Source organism: Schistocerca gregaria, chromosome 4 (genome assembly GCF_023897955.1).
Source record: "Schistocerca gregaria isolate iqSchGreg1 chromosome 4, iqSchGreg1.2, whole genome shotgun sequence".
Taxonomy (NCBI): domain Eukaryota; kingdom Metazoa; phylum Arthropoda; class Insecta; order Orthoptera; family Acrididae; genus Schistocerca; species Schistocerca gregaria.
Genome location: NC_064923.1, coordinates 508,907,169 through 508,926,757, shown reverse-complemented (window position 1 = coordinate 508,926,757; position 19,589 = coordinate 508,907,169). Strand labels below are relative to the sequence as shown.

The following is a 19,589-nucleotide window of genomic DNA, read 5'->3' as shown; positions in this document are numbered from 1 at the left end:
CATGCTCAGTCAAAGATTACGAAATCAGATACTGGGCTGTTAGGCGTGCCCAGGAGCAGAAATAAATTCAGATCAGAATTTAGTAGTGATGAAGAGTAGATTGCAGTTGAAGAGACTACTGAGGAAGAATCAATGGTCAAAGAAGTAGTATACGGAAGTACTTAGGAATGAAGAGGAACACTTAAAAATTCTTTGAAGCTATAGATACTTCTATAAGGAATTGCTCAGTAGGCAATTCAGATTTAAAGGAATTGGCTTCTCGAGAAAGGGCAGTCACGGAAGTTGGAAAGAAAACCGTCGGTACAACGAAGGTAACTGCGAGGAAACCATGCATAACACAAGAAATATTCTAAATAGACAAGAAATATTTTAGATAGATGAAAGACGAAAGTACAGAAATGTACAGGGATATTCAGGAATACAGAAACCCAAGTCACTTGGGAACGAAATAAATAGGAAGTGCAACAAAGTGAAGTCAAAGTATCTGCACGAAAAATGTCAAGCAATCGAATATAAAATGATTGTTGGAAGGATTAACTCAGCACAGTCCAAATAACTTTCAGTGAAATTAAAAAAAGTGTGGTTACATTGAGGGCTACGAAATTCCACTGTCAAAGACAGAGGAAAGAGCAGAAATGTGGAAAGGGTACAGTGAAGGCCTTGAAGAAGCGAAATACTTGTATGAAGACGTGATAGAAGAAGAAACACGAGTCAACAGGGAAGAGATAGTTCATCCAGTATAAAAATGAGAATTTAAAAGGACTTTGGACGACTTAAGATCAAATCGGGTACAGGGTATGGATAAAATTCGATCGAAATTTTTAAAATCGTTGGGAAAGACTATTCATGTTGGTGCACAGAGTTCAAGGGAGTGACGATCTGATTTTCGAAAATACATCATCCACAAAATTGCGAAGGTCTCAAGACCCGACGTGTGCAAGAATTACCACACAATCAGCTTGACAGCTCATGCATCAAATTTGCTAACACGAATAATACGTAGAAGAATGGAAAAGAAACCTATGTCTCTGTTAGATGACTATCGGTTTAGCTCTAGGAAAGGGAAAGCCATCAGAGTGGTAGTTCTGAGATTGCGGTTCATAACTGAAGCAAGACTGAAGAAAAATCAAATCACATTCATAGGTTTCGTCGACCTGGAAAAATTGCTCTATATGCAACTCAGCCCCTTCAGAATGCTATACAAACCAGAACCGTGGACTAAAAATTATTTTAAATTAGTCTGCTAATTATCTTTTGAACTTAAACTCAGAGTAAATCCTAAATTAAGATGAGAACGCCGCTCTAAAAGTAAGACTGGAAGCTATTCCGTTCGTGTGCATTATCATCTTTAAATCGTTGTGTTATAAACTTACGGTCGTCCAGTCCAGATATTTGAAAGTAGCAACTCTTAGTACAAACTGATAGTTAAAATATCATATCCACTTCAGAACACAATCACGGAACACTGCTTCTGTGTTTTACAGTTTTAAAAGTTACAAAGCCAACGTTATTTATTAGTCGCCAGGAAGTGAAATTTTCTGTGGTTAATGTAAGTTGCTACTACTGAAAATGCCATGGACACATTTCATTCTGCAAGATTTAACAACAAACAGATAATACTCATTTTTTTTTTTCAATCTTCTTACAGACGAGTCTCTGTCACTCTCCCTCTTTCTCAGCCTTTATCTCTTTCCTTTCCTTGTCCTTTATCAAGCGAGATAACTGCAAGTATTATTGTTTTGGTTCAGAAATCTCAGGAAGGAAATGAATTCCACTTTCTTGCATGGAAAGACAGTTCTGGCTATCACGTCTGAAAACCGGTATTTTTGATATCATTCTTTTGGAATTTTGTCCTGTGACTGATCTGATCTAGCCCATCACGAATTCCTCTCTTGTAACAATCCATTCATATCACAGTATTACTTGCGACCCCCGTCCTCAATAATTGCTGGATGGCTTTTGGCGTTAACTACACATAATATTTTAATTTCCTTTTGCTGGTCCATTAGTAGGGTGTCAAGGAGAGAACGGGACAATCTTCAAAGGACCTTCGTTGTTTCAAATGTTTCTAATTTGTGTGAATTCCTAAGGGACCAAACTGCTGAGGTCATCGGCCCCTAGACTTAAACTGACCTAAGCTAAGAACAACACACACACAACCATACCCGAGAGAGCACTCGAACCTCCGGCGGGAGGAACCGCCCAATCAGTGACATGGCGCCTCAAACCACGCGGCCACTCCCTGCGGCTACTTTCGTTGTCATATAACAGGTAATGCACTTGTTCATTTCATATTCAAGGTCACTGAGGACATGTCAAGGCCACAACCCCCCACCCTCTCTTCCCCTTCCCTCTCCTCCCTTCCTCTCCATTCCCCCACTTTGCTCTTACACAATATTGAGTATCTAATGTACGGCTGTGTTTAAATATGACTCGAACTGTTCGAACAGTTTAAGTCTTAGTTCGGAAAATCTCTGGTTCTGTTCGATCTTTTGAACGGCCTACGGTTTAGTGACTTTTGTTTGTACACCCTGGAAATTAAAATAAGAACATCGTGAATTCATTGTCCCAGGAAGGGGAAACTTTATTGACACATTCCTGGGGTCAGATACATCACATGATCACACTGACAGAACCACAGGCACATAGACACAGGCAACAGAGCATGCACAATCGGCACTAGTACAGTGTATATCCACCTTTCGCAGGAATGCAGGCTGCTGTTCTCCCATGGAGACGATCGTTGAGATGCTGGATGTAGTCATGTGGAACGGCTTGCCATGCCATTTCCACCTGGCGCCTCAGTTGGACCAGCGTTCGTGCTGGACGTGCAGACCGCGTGAGACGACGCTTCATCCAGTCCCAAACATGCTCAATGGGGGACAGATCCGGAGATCTTGCTGGCCAGGGTAGTTGACTTACACCTTCTAGAGGACGTTGGGTGGCACGGGATACATGCGGACGTGCATTGTTCTGTTGGAACAGCAAGTTCCCTTGCCGGTCTAGGAATGGTAGAAAGATGGGTTCGATGACGGTTTGGATGTACCATGCACTATTCAGTGTCCCCTCGACGATCACCAGAGGTGTACGGCCAGTGTAGGAGATCGCTCCCCACACCATGATGCCGGGTGTTGGCCCTGTGTGCCTAGGTCGTATGCAGTCCTGATTGTGGCGCTCACCTGCACGGCGCCAAACACGCATATGACCATCATTGGCACCAAGGCAGAAGCGACTCTCATCGCTGAAGACGACACGTCTCCATTCGTCCCTCCATTCACGCCTGTCGCGACACCACTGGAGGCGGGCTGCACGATGTTGGGGCGTGAGTCGAAGACGGCCTAACGGTGTGCGGGACCGTAGCCCAGCTTCATGGAGACGGTTGCGAATGGTCCTCGCCGATACCCCAGGAGCAACAGTGTCCCTAATTTGCAGGGAAGTGGCGGTGCGGTCCCCTACGGCACTGCGTAGGATCCTACGGTCTTGGCGTGCATCCGTGCGTCGCTGCGGTCCGGTCCCAGGTCGACGGGCACGTGCACCTTCCGCCGACAACATCGATGTACTGTGGAGACCTCACGCCCCACGTGTTGAGCAATTCGGCGGTACGTCCACCCGGCCTCCCGCATGCCCACTATACGCCGTCGCTCAAAGTACGTCAACTGCACATACGGTTCACGTCCACGCTGTCGCGGCATGCTACCAGTGTTAAAGACTGCGATGGAGCTTCGTATGCCACGGCAGACTGGCTGACACTGACGGCGGCGGTGCACAAATGCTGCACAGCTAGCGCCATTCGACGGCCAACACCGCGGTTCCTGGTGTGTCCTCTGTGCCGTGCGTGTGATCATTGCTTGTACAGCCCTCTCGCAGTGTCCGGAGCAAGTATGGTGGGTCTGACACACCGGTGTGAATGTGTTCTTATTTCCATTTCCAGGAGTGTATTATCACAACGACATGTCTTCGAGTTTTAATGCAATGTGGATTGTAACAATAACAATAACTGTGAAACACGGACTGAAATCTCTTTTATGGTGCAGGTGATGCATAGCAACGGCAAATAATAAATAAATACAAGATTGCAATCATGATTCTGTGTAATTGTCTACCTTTCTCTCGTCCCATGATATAGTGAGGTCTGATGGTACCATCTCCAAGATCGATCAGTTCACTGTAAAGTATTCTGGCGTTAAAAGCTACAGTCACTTTATTACGATGTATTTCTTTTGTTTTGCGTCATTAAAATCTCGTAAGGTTTGTGTCCGTTATTCTACTATATGAACAGTGATCGAACTGGACACTTGCAGCCTACTTGGTAAATCATTACCGCCTCTCATAGTCCTGCCCGAGGCAGGATTCGAACCTGCGACCGTAGCAGTCCCGCGGTTCCGGACTGCAGCGCCTAGAACCGCATGGCTACCGCGGCCGGCCATCTTGAAAAAATTTGGTAATATTGCAAACTGAAATCCAGTAGGTTTTATCCCCCTACTTCCTCCACATGACATATACTGTCATTGGATGAAATTGGGCGTCATCTTTCTGGAGTACTTATTTCTTTTTTCTGGCAGTGTGTATATACAAGTGCAGACTAATGATCCTACGTGTCTGTTACGACCTAATAGAACAACAGTTCTTTTGTCCAGCTATGGGAAATATGTCACGTTTATTAATATAATATGCATAACAGGAATACCAACTAGGGTCTTTTTGAGGCAGGGTAGGGGATGTGGTTCTTCACTGGCCTCACTTGTTTAATGCGACCCATTACCAATTTCTGTACTCTTACATTTTCATCTTCGAGTAGGACTTGCATCGAACGTCGGCCATTATTTGCTGGGTAATATCTGTCTTCCTCTACCGTTTTTACCCTCAACATGTCTCTCAAGTACCATGGAAGGTTATCCTTGTTGTCTTAACACATATCTTATCATCCTGTCATCTCTTCATGTTAGTCTTTTTCACATGTAACTCTTTGAGGAGAATGTCCTCACTGTTTGTCTATTGACTGAATTTTCAGTATTCATCTACAGCGCCATATCCTACACAACTCGATAGCCTTCTTTTCCAGTTTTTCCATAGCCGACGATTTACATCACAATGCTACGTTTCAAACTCATTTTCTCGGAAATACCGTCCTCGAGGGCAATTTAGTATTAGGAAACTTTCTTTGCCAGGAATGCTCTCATTGCCAACGTTTCTTTGTTCGTCATGCGTCATTTGGCTTCCAAGCCAACTGAATTTCTTTACTTCGTTACACCATTATAATTCCTGCATTCAGTTCGTTTAATTTTTTTAAAGAGTGATATGGCATCTGCAGCTCCTCATGGTTTTGGGATTTGGCTTCTTTTCCTACACATATTTTACAGACGAAGAAGTCTAAGCTTCAGAAATAGTCCTCCACATTTAACTGATTTCTCGTTTATGCCGCCAGGTCCTGTTGCTTTCCTGACAACAGTTTTTACTTTCTTTCTCTCTATATAATGGTGATTCGTAGGCTCTGAATGGAACTTCTTTTTTGTTAGTGGTGTGTCTAATCTTGATATTTATACTGACAGCATCTGTAACTGCTTGAAAATGACCAAAAGGTCCAAATTCCAGTAGTGAATATTGTAATAAAAGTACAGTCAGTGGCAAATAAGTCATTTAAGAAAATCTGAGACTAGCCATAGGTTTAGGGCCTAGTTCAGTTCTTGGGTTATTACGAGATCTCCACCATATGCTTTACCCATTAGTGGGCCTCATCCTATAACACTCTGTTTTCATCACATCAGAGCTGTGTACGATGCACATTCCATTTGCCTCCAGGTATTATATTCGGCTTGTTGTCTCTTTTTCAGTTTTATGTCAATCCATAATCATCTTGTAGCCTACAGACTTCCGTGGCTATCGTGTTCAATTGTGCCTACAAATTATTCCTCAGTTTCTCATTTGTTTTCCTAACAATGACGTTTTTCGTTTTAGTTCTTTTCTCCCTATATTCTTGTTCTCGAAAGAATGTTTTCAACTGTGAGTATATCTGGTATGCTTGTTTCTTTTCCTGGACTGCTTTTACAATGTCTTCGCTCCATACTCTTAAGCCCTTCTTATTTCCAAGTGATTCATTTGCGGACTGTTGAGTTCGTAATTTTATTTTTTGTCATTCAGTTTCCAAATTATAATTTGTATCTGTCTGGTTTAGAAGAGATTCATTCTGTTTTGGTATAGATGTTATGCACTTCTGATCTTCAATAGGTATAACAAATCTTAACTTCTTCTCACAACATTTTTGTGTTGTTTTCTTCAATCAAGCAAGCATGGATATTTTTGCTACAACTAACTAGTGGTCGGAGTAAATGTCACTACTTCTGAAAATACGAACATCCTGAACTTGTTTGCACATTTTACTGCTGTCAATCACGTTAGCTCTTATTGATCCTGTCCCATCCTGCTCTCAATGTATTATGTACATCTCTCTTTCATAACAAAATAAAAAAATAGTAATTTTCAGTACATCACTTGAGGTAAAATGTATAATCATTTATGTGTTCTTTGTCAATAGTTTCCACTGTTAAAGATACTGGGTTATTTCCTATTCTACCATTTAATAGGTTGCCCGTTTCTTTGTAGTTATCTGTTTGCTTCTATAAGAAGTTTCAGTCTCTTCATTTTTCCATCTTCAGGGGCATACATCCGCACCCCGGTCAGAGGCACTATATTTATTCTGAATCTCGATGTCATGATTCTGTCATTCATGTAAGTGTAATCTCCGATTTATGATTTCTACACTCCTGGAAATTGAAATAAGAACACCGTGAATTCATTGTCCCAGGAAGGGGAAACTTTATTGACACATTCCTGGGGTCAGATACATCACATGATCACACTGACAGAACCACAGGCACATAGACACAGGCAACAGAGCATGCACAATGTCGGCACTAGTACAGTGTATATCCACCTTTCGCAGCAATGCAGGCTGCTATTCCCCCATGGAGACGATCGTAGAGATGCTGGATGTAGTCCTGTGGAACGGCTTGCCATACCATTTCCACCTGGCGCCTCAGTTGGACCAGCGTTCGTGCTGGACGTGCAGACCACGTGAGACGACGCTTCATCCAGTCCCAAACATGCTCAATGGGGGACAGATCCGGAGATCTTGCTGGCCAGGGTAGTTGACTTACACCTTCTAGAACACGTTGGGTGGCACGGGATACATGCGGACGTGCATTGTCCTGTTGGAACAGCAAGTTCCCTTGCCGGTATAGGAATGGTAGAACGATGGGTTCGATGACGGTTTGGATGTACCGTGCACTATTCAGTGTCCCCTCGACGATCACCAGAGGTGTACGGCCAGTGTAGGAGATCGCTCCTCACACCATGATGCCGGGTGTTGGCCCTGTGTGCCTAGGTCGTATGCAGTCCTGATTGTGGCGCTCACCTGCACGGCGCCAAACACGCATACGACCATCATTGGCACCAAGGCAGAAGCGACTCTCATCGCTGAAGACGACACGTCTCCATTCGTCCCTCCATTCACGCCTATCGCGACACCACTGGAGGCGGGCTGCACGATGTTGGGGCGTGAGCGGAAGACGGCCTAACGGTGTGCGGGACCGTAGCCCAGCTTCATGGAGACGGTTGCGAATGGTCCTCGCCGATACCCCAGGAGCAACAGTGTCCCTAATTTGCTGGGAAGTGGCGGTGCGGTCCCCTACGGCACTGCGTAGGATCCTACGGTCTTGGCGTGCATCCGTGCGTCGCTGCGGTCCGGTCCCAGGTCGACGGGCACGTGCACCTTCCGCCGACCACTGGCGACAACATCGATGTACTGTGGAGACCTCACGCCCCACGTGTTGAGCAATTCGGCAGTACGTCCACCGGGCCTCCCGCATGCCCACTATACGCCCTCGCTCAAAGTCCGTCAACTGCACATACGGTTCACGTCCACGCTGTCGCGGCATGCTACCAGTGTTAAAGACTGCGATGGAGCTCCGTATGCCACGGCAAACTGGCTGACACTGACGGCGGCGGTGCACAAATGCTGCGCAGCTAGCGCCATTCGACGGCCAACACCGCGGTTCCTTGTGTGTCCGCTGTGCCGTGCGTGTGATCATTGCTTGTACAGCCCTCTCGCAGTGTCCGGAGCAAGTATGGTGGGTCTGCCACACCGGTGTCAATGTGTTCTTTTTTCCATTTCCAGGAGTGTATTTTTTGTTAATATACCAGCCGCACTACTAGGTTTTTCGTCTTTTCCTACACTACTGTAAACTGTGAGATATCCCTCTAAAGCTGCATATCCGCTCAGGTTTTTCTTTGTTTCTGTAATTGTTGTAATATTAGTGTTTCTTCCCATGTGGCATGTACCAGATATAAAAGCATAAGCACTATACTAAAACATCAGTCTTAAATTACTAATTATAAGTACAACATTTCATGATCTGCAGTGAGCACATCGTGTATTATATTACTCACAGGATGGGATGTACCGTGTGAGGCTCGTACATGCATCATGTCACAAAGGAAACCAACCATGGAAAGCAAAATGTGTGGCTAGTGCAGGTGTCACGCCACAACGAAACGAAACAATGCAAATAAAATCTTATGTGTTAGGTATAAAAGTACAACCGCTATATTAATAATGGTGAAAACATCGTCTTTACATTTAAATACAAGTAACGCACCTCATGATTGTGCAACGAACATGTCATGTATTATATCACTAAAAACGATGATGTGTTAAAGTCTGAGGTTTATGCAGGCGTCAAGCCACAAAGACACCAAAAAATGCGAGTAGTACATTCCTGCGTATCAGACCTAAAAGGACAACTAGCAACATAATCGAGTCAAGTAATTTTCGGGATCATTGTGCAACACCACAGGAACGATTCTATCCCCTTCTTTCCTGGTTTTCCAATAGTCCAAGTGTATTACGCAGCTGATATAGGAAAACATTTGCAGCATTTTTAAAGAGATGAAGCGACCAGAAGACGACCGAACTACCTACAGAAAGGATGCAGTATCAGTGAAGAAGAAGAGTTTTGATAATCAACTCTCACAGTCCGCTACAAGCGCTTATCGTTAGCAACTTTACAATGCGTAAGAGTTTTGAAAGTATATACATCTACATGGATAATCTGCAAATCACATTTAAGTGCCTGGCAGAGGTTTCACCGAAACACCTTCACATTCATTTTCTGTTATTCCAATCTCGCGCAGCACGCGGAATAAACAAACATCTATATGCGGCCTCTGGTTTCCCTTATTTCATTACGACTATCGTTTGTCCTTATGTAGGTCGACATTAACAAACTATTTTCGCATTCAGAGGAGAAAGCTGCTAATTCAAATTTCGTGAGAAGGTTCTACCGCAACTAAAATGTTTAAATGTGTGTGAAATTTTATGGGACTTAACTGCTAAAGTCATCAGTCCCTAAGCTTACACACTACTTAACCTAAATTATCCTAAGGACAAACACACACACCCATGCCCGAGGGAGGACTCAAACCTCCTCCGGGATCAGCCGCACAGTCCATGACTGCAGCGCCCGAGACCGCTCGGCTAATCCAGCGCGGCTCTGCCGCAACGATAAACGCCTTTATTTCAATGATGTCCACATCTAATCCTGCATCATTTCAGTGATTCTCTGTCCTCTATTTCACGATAATACAAAACGTGGTGCCGTTCATTGAACTTCCTCAATTTACTCCGTCATTACAATCTGGTAAGAATCCCACAGCGCGTAACAGTATTCTAAAAGAGGACGGACAGACGCAGTGTAGACAATTTCTATAGTAGATCTGTTACATTTTCTAAGTGTCCTGCCAATAAAACGCAGTTTTGGTTAGCCTTCCCCACAACATTTTCTATGTGTTCCAATTTAAGTTGTTCGTAATTGTAGCTCCTAGGTGTTTATTTGAATTTATGATCTTTAGATTTAACTGATTTATTGTGTAACCGAAGTTTAACGGATTCCTTTTAGCACTCCGGTGGATGACCTCACACCTTTCGTTATTTAGGGTCAACTGCTAATTTTTGTGTCAGAAGGATATCTTTCTTTGCAACTTGTTTTGATCTCCAGATGACTTTACTAGTCGATAAACGACAGCATAATCTGCAAACAAAATAAAACGGCTTCTCAGGTTGTCTCCTAGATCGTTTACAAAGATAAGTAACAGCGAAGGGCCTATAACACTGCCTTAGGGAACGCCAGAAATGACATCTCTTTTACACGATGACTTTCCTTTAATTATTACGAACTGTGACCTTTCTGACAGGAATTCATGAATCCAGTCACATAACTGAGACGATATTCCATAAGCAAACAATTTCACTGCAAGCTGCTTGTGTGCTACAGTGTCAAAAGCCTTCTGGAAATCTAGAAATGCGGAATCAATTTGAAATCCCTTGTCAATAGCACTCACAACTTCATGTGAGTAAAGGGCTAGTTGTGTTTCACAAGAACTATGTTTTCTAAATCCATGTTGACTGTGTGTCAATAGATCGTTCTCTTCAACGTAATTCATAATATTGGAACAGTGTATGTTCCAAAATCCTGCTGCACATCGACGTTAATGATATGGAGCTGTAATTTAGTGGATTGCTTCTATTACATTTTTTGATATAAGTGTGAACTGTGCAACTTCCCAGTCTTTCGGCACGGCTCTTTCATCGTGCGAGCGGTTGAATATGATTGTTAAGTATGGAGCTATTGTATCAGCATAATTATTTTGGAGGAAACCTGACTGGTGTACTTCGAGGATATCTACTTCTACCTTGCTCATGTTGGCTGTTATTCTTGATTCGAATTCTAGAATATTTACTTCGTATCTCTCGGTGAAGGAATTTCGAAAGGCCATGTTCACTAAGTCTGCTTTGGCGGCACTGTCGTCTATAGTATATCCGTTGCTATCGCGGAGAGAAGGCATTGATTGTGAAGTAGATTTTTGTAGCCTTTGAGTGTTGGTGGTCGTAACTGTAGCAGATTAGCTAAGAAGCTCTGACTTATAATGTTCCTATGCAGATCACTCATCTGTGGATCTTCTGTCGTAGGTGTCGGACTTCGCCTAGTAAGGAACTCATTTGCTAAAGGTGGAGTAGTGAAACTACAGACAATGAAAGCCGTGATAATCTAGAGCAACATATATTCAAAAATGAACACATAGAGGAGAGATAGTCACAAATTTCCAAAAATTATCACTCACTGAATGTAGCCGTTGGTTGAGCTGTAGGACAAGTTGAAAATACACGAGTTCACACAACAAAACCGTCTTCAGAATAAAGACTAGTGCCCAGAGAAATGAAGCAACGGGTATCATTACATCAGAAGAAACTAATCATGGTGCACGCTTACGATAACAGTAACAGGGGTCTGCCAAAATAGTTTAGCACGCTACATGTCACTCTGCAGTGCCAATATCTTGCGGCCAGACGTGGCGGTAGTACGATCGTAGCCATCGTAATTGCTTAGTAACTCTAAACAGCACGTGGTTCACGGATGACTGTCCTAGGCTGGTCCCAAGATAATGGGAAGCAGTAACCACTAACTGTCGTGCACTGAACCTCGCAAAGTTGGCACCTATAGAAACTGCAACGGAAAGAGCTGCTTTCCAGGTTATTTATAGACTCGGTCGATCAGCTTAGGTGTACCTCTGCGAAGTCCTTGTGGCCTACTTAACAGAGGTGAGAGATGGAACCGTTCCTACTATCCTGGCCGCCTGGTATAGCTGAGTTCTGGATCTCGAGTAGGATGATCTGAACTGGCGCGAATTCTCAGAACGCGGGAGAACTGTGTGTGCCTCCGCCATCGCGTGGCTTCGAGGACGATCCCAAATAATTCTCAGAAAACAAAGCTAGATTTCTATGTTAATTACAAAGGGAATTTTAAATTTGTCGTGCTCATTCTAAGCGACGTTTCGCTATGTACAGAATAGCTCCTTAGTGCCTGAGGACTTTGGAAATTTAATTTATTAGTGTCAATTCAGTAATTAAATTTGACGAATTATTAATTAATTAATCCACTGGTCTTAGGTACGTATCAATTTCCTAGAAATTTTATTTGGAGTTGGAATCTATGATCCGAATTAAAGAATTAGTGTTATTAATCCCTCTTCCTTTGAGATGAGTACTGGTTGAATGGTTCTAAGTACTATAGGACTCAACATCTGAGGTCATCAGTCCCCTAGAACTTAGAACTACTTAAACCTAACCAACCTAAGGTCATCACACACATCCATGCCCTAGGCAGTATTCGAACCTGCAACCGTAGCAGCAGCGCTGTTCCGGACTGAAGCGCCTAGAACCGCTCGGTCACAGCTGCCGGCGATGAGTACTAGTCTGGCAGATTCCGTATTCGAAAAAGTTACTGCGTGACAATTTTAAATGGGCGCTGATCGAAATACCAATTCATCTCGGATATAACTGCGAAAACTCAACAAACATACACTGTGAGATGACAACTTCGGATGATCATAAACGTTATTAGCAAAACTCCACCCCTCCAAAATAAGTCCGCTGACAAGGAGATAGTTTTTATTTTTTATCCGCATGGAAACCAATATTCGTACACCGAAAATTGCTTTTCCTTCAAGGCTGACACACAAATACGCGAATAACGAAAAGTTGCTAAGCCGTCAGCCACATAACAGACTGTAGGTTTTTCATTTTTCTTTCCTTTCCCCGTGGCTTGTGGCTTGTGGCAGGTGGTAAGTGCAGCGCTTTGCAGAAGGATTTGCCGCCTTTACGAAAATATTTTTCGGCAATGCCACAGCAAACACTAAGCCGGCGGTCGCGAAACGAGAAACATCAGAAGGGCGCGCCGGGCGGGGGACGTCCGCTTTGACAGCGCGTCTGTTGGTACTTCATACGAGGCAGGGGAAACATCATTAAAACTTTGTCGGGCGCGTGTCCACAGACAGAGGAGGAGGGTCGGCGGCACGGGACGCAGGCTGTGGTCGCGTGCTGTGGCCGTGCTCTGCTGTGCCGTGCGGCGTTGTGTGGTGAGGGCTGATCCCGCGGTGGGGGGACCGCGGCAGGTGACGCCGCAAAAACACGGCGCAACTGCCAAAGAAAACAAAGCGCTCCCCCCCCCTACGTCCCATCCCTATCCCTCGCTTTTGAGTTGTTGCCATCAGACAGCAGACGGGCCGCCATCCTCTAACTAGTGGCCGCTCGTAGCCTGACCACGGACGTCATGGACACCCGACGCGTGTTGTCGCGAATGGAAAGGTCGTACAGGTTGAAAACCAGTCTGAGGCTTGTCGAACTCACTATGTGATCAAAAGTATCCGGACACCACCACAAATATAGGTTTTTCCTATTAGGTTCATTGTGCAGCCACCTATTGCCAGGTACTCCATATCAGCGACCTCAGTAGTAATTAAACATCGTGAGAGAGCAAAAACGGGGCGGTCGGCGGAACTCACGGACTTCGAACGCGGTGAGGTGATTGGGTGTCACTTGCGTCATACGACTATATGATACATTTCCACACTCCTAATCATCCCTAGGTCCACTGTTTCCGATGTGATAGTGAAGTGGAAACGTGAAGGGAAACGTACAGTACAAAAGCGTACTGGCCGACTTTCGTCTGTTGACTGACAGAGACCGCCGATAGTCGAAGAGGTTCGTAATGTGTAATCGGCAGACATCTATCAAGATCATCACACAGGAATTCCAGACTGCACCAGAATCCACTGCAAGTACTATGACAGTTAGGAGGGAGGTGAGGAAACTTGGATTTCATGGTCGAGCGACTGGTCATAAGCCACACATCACGCCGGTAAATGCCAAACGACGCGTCGCTTGGTGAACGGAGCGTAAACAGTGGACAACTGGATAGTGGCTCAAATGGCTCTGAGCACTACGGGACTCAATTGCTGTGGTAATTAGTCCCCTAGAACTTAGAACTACTTAAACCTAACTAACCTAAGGACATCACACACATCCATGCCCGAGGCAGGATTCGAACCTGGGACTATAGCAGTCCCACGGTTCCGGACTGCGCGCCTAGAACCGCGAGACCACCGCGGCCGGCAACTGTATAGTGGAAAAACGTTGTGTGGAGTGACGAATCACGAGATCCGATGATAGGGTGTGGGTATGGAGAATGCCCGGTGAAAGTCATTGCCAGCGTGTGTAGTGCCAACAGTAAAATTCGGTATGGTGGTGCTATGGTGTGGTCGTGCTTTTCCTGGAGGGAGCTTACACCTCTTGTTGTTTTGCGCGGCACTATCACAGCACAGGTCAACATTGGTGTTTTAAGTACCTTCTTCCGTCCCACTCTTGAACAGGAATTCGGGGATGGCAATTGCATCTTTCAATACGATCGAGAACCTGTTCATAATGCACGGGCTGTGGCGGAATGGTTAAACAACAATAACATCCCTGTAAGGGACTGGCATGCACAAAGTCCTGACCTGAATCCTGTAGAACACCTTTGGGCTGTTCTGGAACGGCGACCCCGTGCCAGGTCTCACCGACCGACATACGAGAGTTACTCCAAAATAAATGCACACTATTTTTGTAAAAATACAGTTTTCATTCTGCATGTGCGAAAGTTTTACAGTTCTAAATATAACCCTCCCGTTTGTTTTAAAACTTAGTTCAACCTGTTCCCGTGAGTGGCGCCGTCACAGCATGTCTTTACTGTGGCTGCTACACTTGACGTTTGTCAGGAGCAACGTGCTGTCATAGAACTCCTGTGCTGTTAAAACGAGACAGTGGGAAACATCCACAAGAGGTTGAAAGAGGTGTATGGAGATGCTGCTGTCGATCGCACTACAGTTTGTCGGTGGGCAAGCAGGTTACGTGATGAAAGCGGACACGGCAGTGTTGAGGATTGTCCTTGCAGCGACAGACCTCGTACTGCAAACACTCCAGACAATGTGCAGAGAGTTAACGAATTGGTGACTGCTGACCGACGCATTACAGTGAACGAATTGGGGAAAGAAGTGTTTGCAGAATACTGAAAGTGTTGGCGTTAAAAAAGGTTTGTGCCAGGTAGGTTCCCAGGATGTTGACAGTGGCTAACAAAGAATGAAGAAAAACGCTATGCAGCGTTCTTTTGGAACAGTACGAGAATGGTGGAGACGAAATTCTTGGAAATGACTCCATCATTTTTCACCAGAGACGAAGAGTCAATCAATGGACTGGCATCATGCAAATTCACCCAAAAAAATAAAATTGAAAACCATACCTTCTGCTGGAAAAGTTAAGGTTAAGGTATTCTTCGATTCCGAAGGACTCTTGCTTGTGGACATCATGCCAAGTGGAACCACCATAAATTATGATGCATATGTGACGACACTGAAGAAACTTCAAGCTCGACTCAGTCTTGTTCGACCACATTGGAAAAAGCAGGATGTTTTGCTGTTGAACGACAATGCACGGCCACGTGTCAGTCAAAAAACCATGGAAGCGATCACAAAACTCGGATGGACAACATTGAAACACCCACCTTACAGTCCTGATCTGGCTCCATGTGACTATCATCTCTTTGGGAAACTGAAAGACTCTCTTCGTGGAACAAGGTTTGAAGATGATGATTCTTTGTGCACGCTGCCAAACAGTGGCTCCAACACGTTGCTCCAGAATTTTACAGTGTGGGTATACATGCGCTGGTTCCAAGATGGCGTAAGGCAGTTGAGAGGGATGGAAATTGTGTGGAGAAATGAAAATATTGTTCCTAAAGGATGTATCTACACACTGTAAAATTTTCAAACATTTAGAATAAAAGATGGATTTTTTTTAAAAAGTTGCGTGCATTTCTTTTGGAGTGACCCTCGTACATACCCCTCCTCTACATACCCGTCCTCCGTGCAGCAGTTTGTGAAGAATGGGCTGCCAATCCCCAAGAAACATTCCAGCACCTGATTGAACGTATGCCTGCGAGAGTGAAAGCTGTTAATGGGGCTAACGGTGGGCCAACACCGTATTGAATTCCAGCATCACCGATGGAGGGCGCCATGAACTTGTAAGTCATTTTCTGGCGGGTGTCCGGATACTTTTGATCACAGTGTGTGTGGAGATGTCCATCACAAAACGAGTATGGAATAATTAAATTTTCATTCGTAACTGGTGTCCGTCTTCAATATAAATATGAGGTGTGACCCCATTAACCCGAATATTCGTTGTGGCATGCAAGTAAGCAGCTTGAGAAATTTCTTGCCGTACCTGAAACACATGCATGAATGATGCTGGCTGGAGGGCGGCGTGAAACCTCCCTACTGCAAATCGCATCTGCGCGATTCCATTTAATTTCGGACAGCACGCAACCTTGCGTTTCTTATGGGTGTTCAGTTTCTGTCATGTAAAGTAGACGGTAAGTTAATATCTTCTGCAAGGCTCGTGGCTGTGATAAAAGAGTGCAAAAGTGCTTGCAGGTTGTTTTAAACGTCAAAGTTATCGTAATTAAATACAGTCACGCGATTATGTCTTAGAAACTACCCAAAGAAAAATTCTCACATAAAATACAAAATGGAGATTATAACAATATTAAGAGAAGGAAAGTTCCTACTAACCATATAGCGGAGATCTACATCTACATCTACATCCATACTCCACAAGCCACCTGACGGTGTGTGGCGGAGGGTACCCTGAGTACCTCTATCGGTTCTCCCTTCTATTCCAGTCTGGCAGATACGCAGATAGGCATAACAGATATACTGTCAGAATTAAAGCTTTCGGCCAGTGGCCTTCGTCAACAATAGTCACACACACACACACACACACACGCACATACACTTAAGCGCGCGAGCGCGCGCGCGCGCGCGAACGCAGCTCACACATACGTCATCCTGGATTTTCCATTGTTTGAAAATGTAAGTTTTATAGTTTGAGGAGGTAGTAATGCAGCTTTTTTGTATTTGAATATAATGTTCATCTTCATCAATTACATTTCTTCTGAAAAAAAAGCTGTTTTTCACAGAATAACATGTTGTTCAGAATTTGACTTAAAAACATTATTAGTGAGCTTATTTATTGTACCTTCAATGGGAAGCGGTAGAAGAAATAAAAAGTAAGTGGAAACGGCAGCATCATCCGTGAATCATGACGAGGCCGCATTGGATCGTCTACTGCTTATGTTCCTTGGCGGCCCATTCCAAATAAAGTATAGCGTGAGACTAAATATTTGTGATTTTATTATTTGTTTCCAAGGACAAGGGACTCCAAAAATCTTAAAACAGTAAAAAGTGTGTAATAAGAAGAGGTTGAAGCCTATATAAGTGTAATTTTTGTGAAACTTATTATTACGTTTTATACACGATTAAAGCATTTCTGAAATTTATATTAATTATTGTGATGTTATTGTTATATACCTCCGCCACGAAAAGACATTTATCTTGAAAATGAACCGTAGTTCACTGAACTCCGATATGAGGTTGAGCTACGTGGTAGACAGACAGTTGTGGTCGGAAAATTACGCAAAATGTACCGAATTTTAACTTGTAAACAGTTAAGAGATAACTTAGTGGAAGTTGTTTCCTTTTACAATAACAAACACATGTAAAAGCTATTAATGATTTTAAAATTTACGACATCAAGTTTCTCAGTTTTCGACCGATCTGAAAGGGAATAGCTCATGCCAGACGTGACCTACGGGTGAAATGTCAGGAAACCAGACAGGACGCTCAAGGGCCTGTATGACCCTCAAGGCGTTTGTGGTGAGGTTGTCCCGTTCCCCTGCTGTAACACGCCAGCCAGGCGCGACACACTCACGCGCATCACCATAATAATTTCTCGCAGCTGTAACCGGACCGAACCTATGAACTAAATTTTCTGAATTGCTCACGATACAATTTTGCGATCAAAATTGTAATTAAATACCCTTACACTGCGTGTCAGCCCACAACAAGGCCAATCAATCAGTTCATATTCACAGTAAATAGCTTTCAAATTACAATGCAAACAATTTCCGTGTCTCATTTTATATACAAGGTGAACCATAACTACGATAAACTTTTAGAGGTGGTGGTTTTTACTAAAGCAAAAAAAAAGTGTTTAGTGTACTTGGGCTCTAAAATGTTTGGCATAAGAGCTATGAGCACTTTTTCCATTTTCGCTTTCATGAGACGCGTCTCTTCTACTGAAATGTCATTCATTTCCACATTTTGCTGATGGCACTGTGGATCAAAAGAAAAAAAAGTACAGAAAACATCGACTTTAAAGTTCGTACCTTAAGAGGTATGAGCGCTTCTTCATCTGCCATTCCGTGTAGTGTCTACCACAATATACAAATGTTCATAGCTCTTCAGGTATGAATTTCACAGTCGAATTCAATATGCATTTTGTTCTTCTTTTGGTCCATACTATCACTTCTAAAGGTATTTCTTTGGAGTTCAGGTTCACCCTGCGTATACATGCGGGTTATTTCATTAATACAATGACTCTAATTAGTCCTAGTTAATAACAGCTTCAGGGTATTATAATAAGCGGTAATGACATTAGGATTATAACAAACAATAGCTACAAAATACCTCTGCAATAAAGTAAGTGTGTTATAGTCAACAGAGCAACACTGTGAACTAAACAATCTAAACGATCCCAGAATGAGATTTTCACTCTGCAGCGGAGTGTGCGCTGATTTGAAACATCCTGGCAGATTAAAACTGTGTGCCCGACCGAGACTCGAACTCGGGACCTTCGCCTTTCGCGGGCAAGTGCTCTACCAGCTTAGCTACCGAAGCACGACTCACGCCCGGTACTCACAGCTTTACTTCTGCCAGTATCTCGTCTCCTACCTTCCAAACTTTACAGAAGCTCTTCACAGCTTCACTCACGGCCGTGAGTCGTGCTTCGGTAGCTCAGTTGGTAGAGCACTTGCCCGCGAAAGGCAAAGGTCCCGAGTTCGCGTCTCGGTCGGGCACACAGTTTTAATCGGCCAGGAAGTTTCATATCAGCGCACACTCCGCTGCACAGTGAAAATCTCATTCTGGAAACATCCCCCAGGCTGTGGCTAAGCCATGTCTCCGCTATATCCTTTCTTTCAGGAGTGCTAGTTCTGCAAGGTTCGCAGAAGAGCTTCTGTAAGGTTTGGAAGGTAGGAGACGAGATACTGGCAAAAGTAAAGCTGTGAGTACCGGTCGTGAGTCGTGCTTCGGTAGCTCAGTTGGTAGAGCACTTGCCCGCGAAAGGCAAAGGTCCCGAGTTCGAGTCTCGGTCGGGCAGACAGTTTTAATCTGCCAGGAAGTTTCAATCTAAACGATGTTCGTTATAAATCGTCATATTAATTACGGTGTCGTCGCATAGTGATTGTCTTTAACAATACATCGGATTCCCAAGTAAGTCTGTCGGACTCACACCCTAAACTCCAGATGTCAGACACTCAGATCGGTACCAAACGTTGTATCAACCAAAATTCTGACTTAGTTCGTAATATGTACTGTTGTCCAGCATAAAGGGCGTAAACATTAATTAAAAGTGACACCAGATTCACGGAGTACAGGGAAAGAATAACTGTGAGTATGCCACATGTAGAGCTTCTGTGGGGAAACTGATAGAGCGTTAGGCTCTTGTAGTATAGGTCTGGGAATTAAATCCCAATAACAACTCTGTTTTAATATTATGCGTGAATGTGTTATATGGAATAACAAACTTACGAAACGTAAAAGGTCTTTTT

At 43.9% G+C, this 19,589-nt stretch overlaps 1 non-coding gene across 1 annotated transcript; it reads left to right on the top strand.

Annotated features, from left to right (window-relative positions):
* Positions 1-19,063: 19,063 nt before the first annotated feature.
* Trnas-cga (transfer RNA serine (anticodon CGA)) lies at positions 19,064-19,138 on the top strand. The gene has a single exon. It is a non-coding gene; the product is annotated as a tRNA-Ser (tRNA).
* The last annotated feature ends 451 nt before the right edge of the window (positions 19,139-19,589 follow it).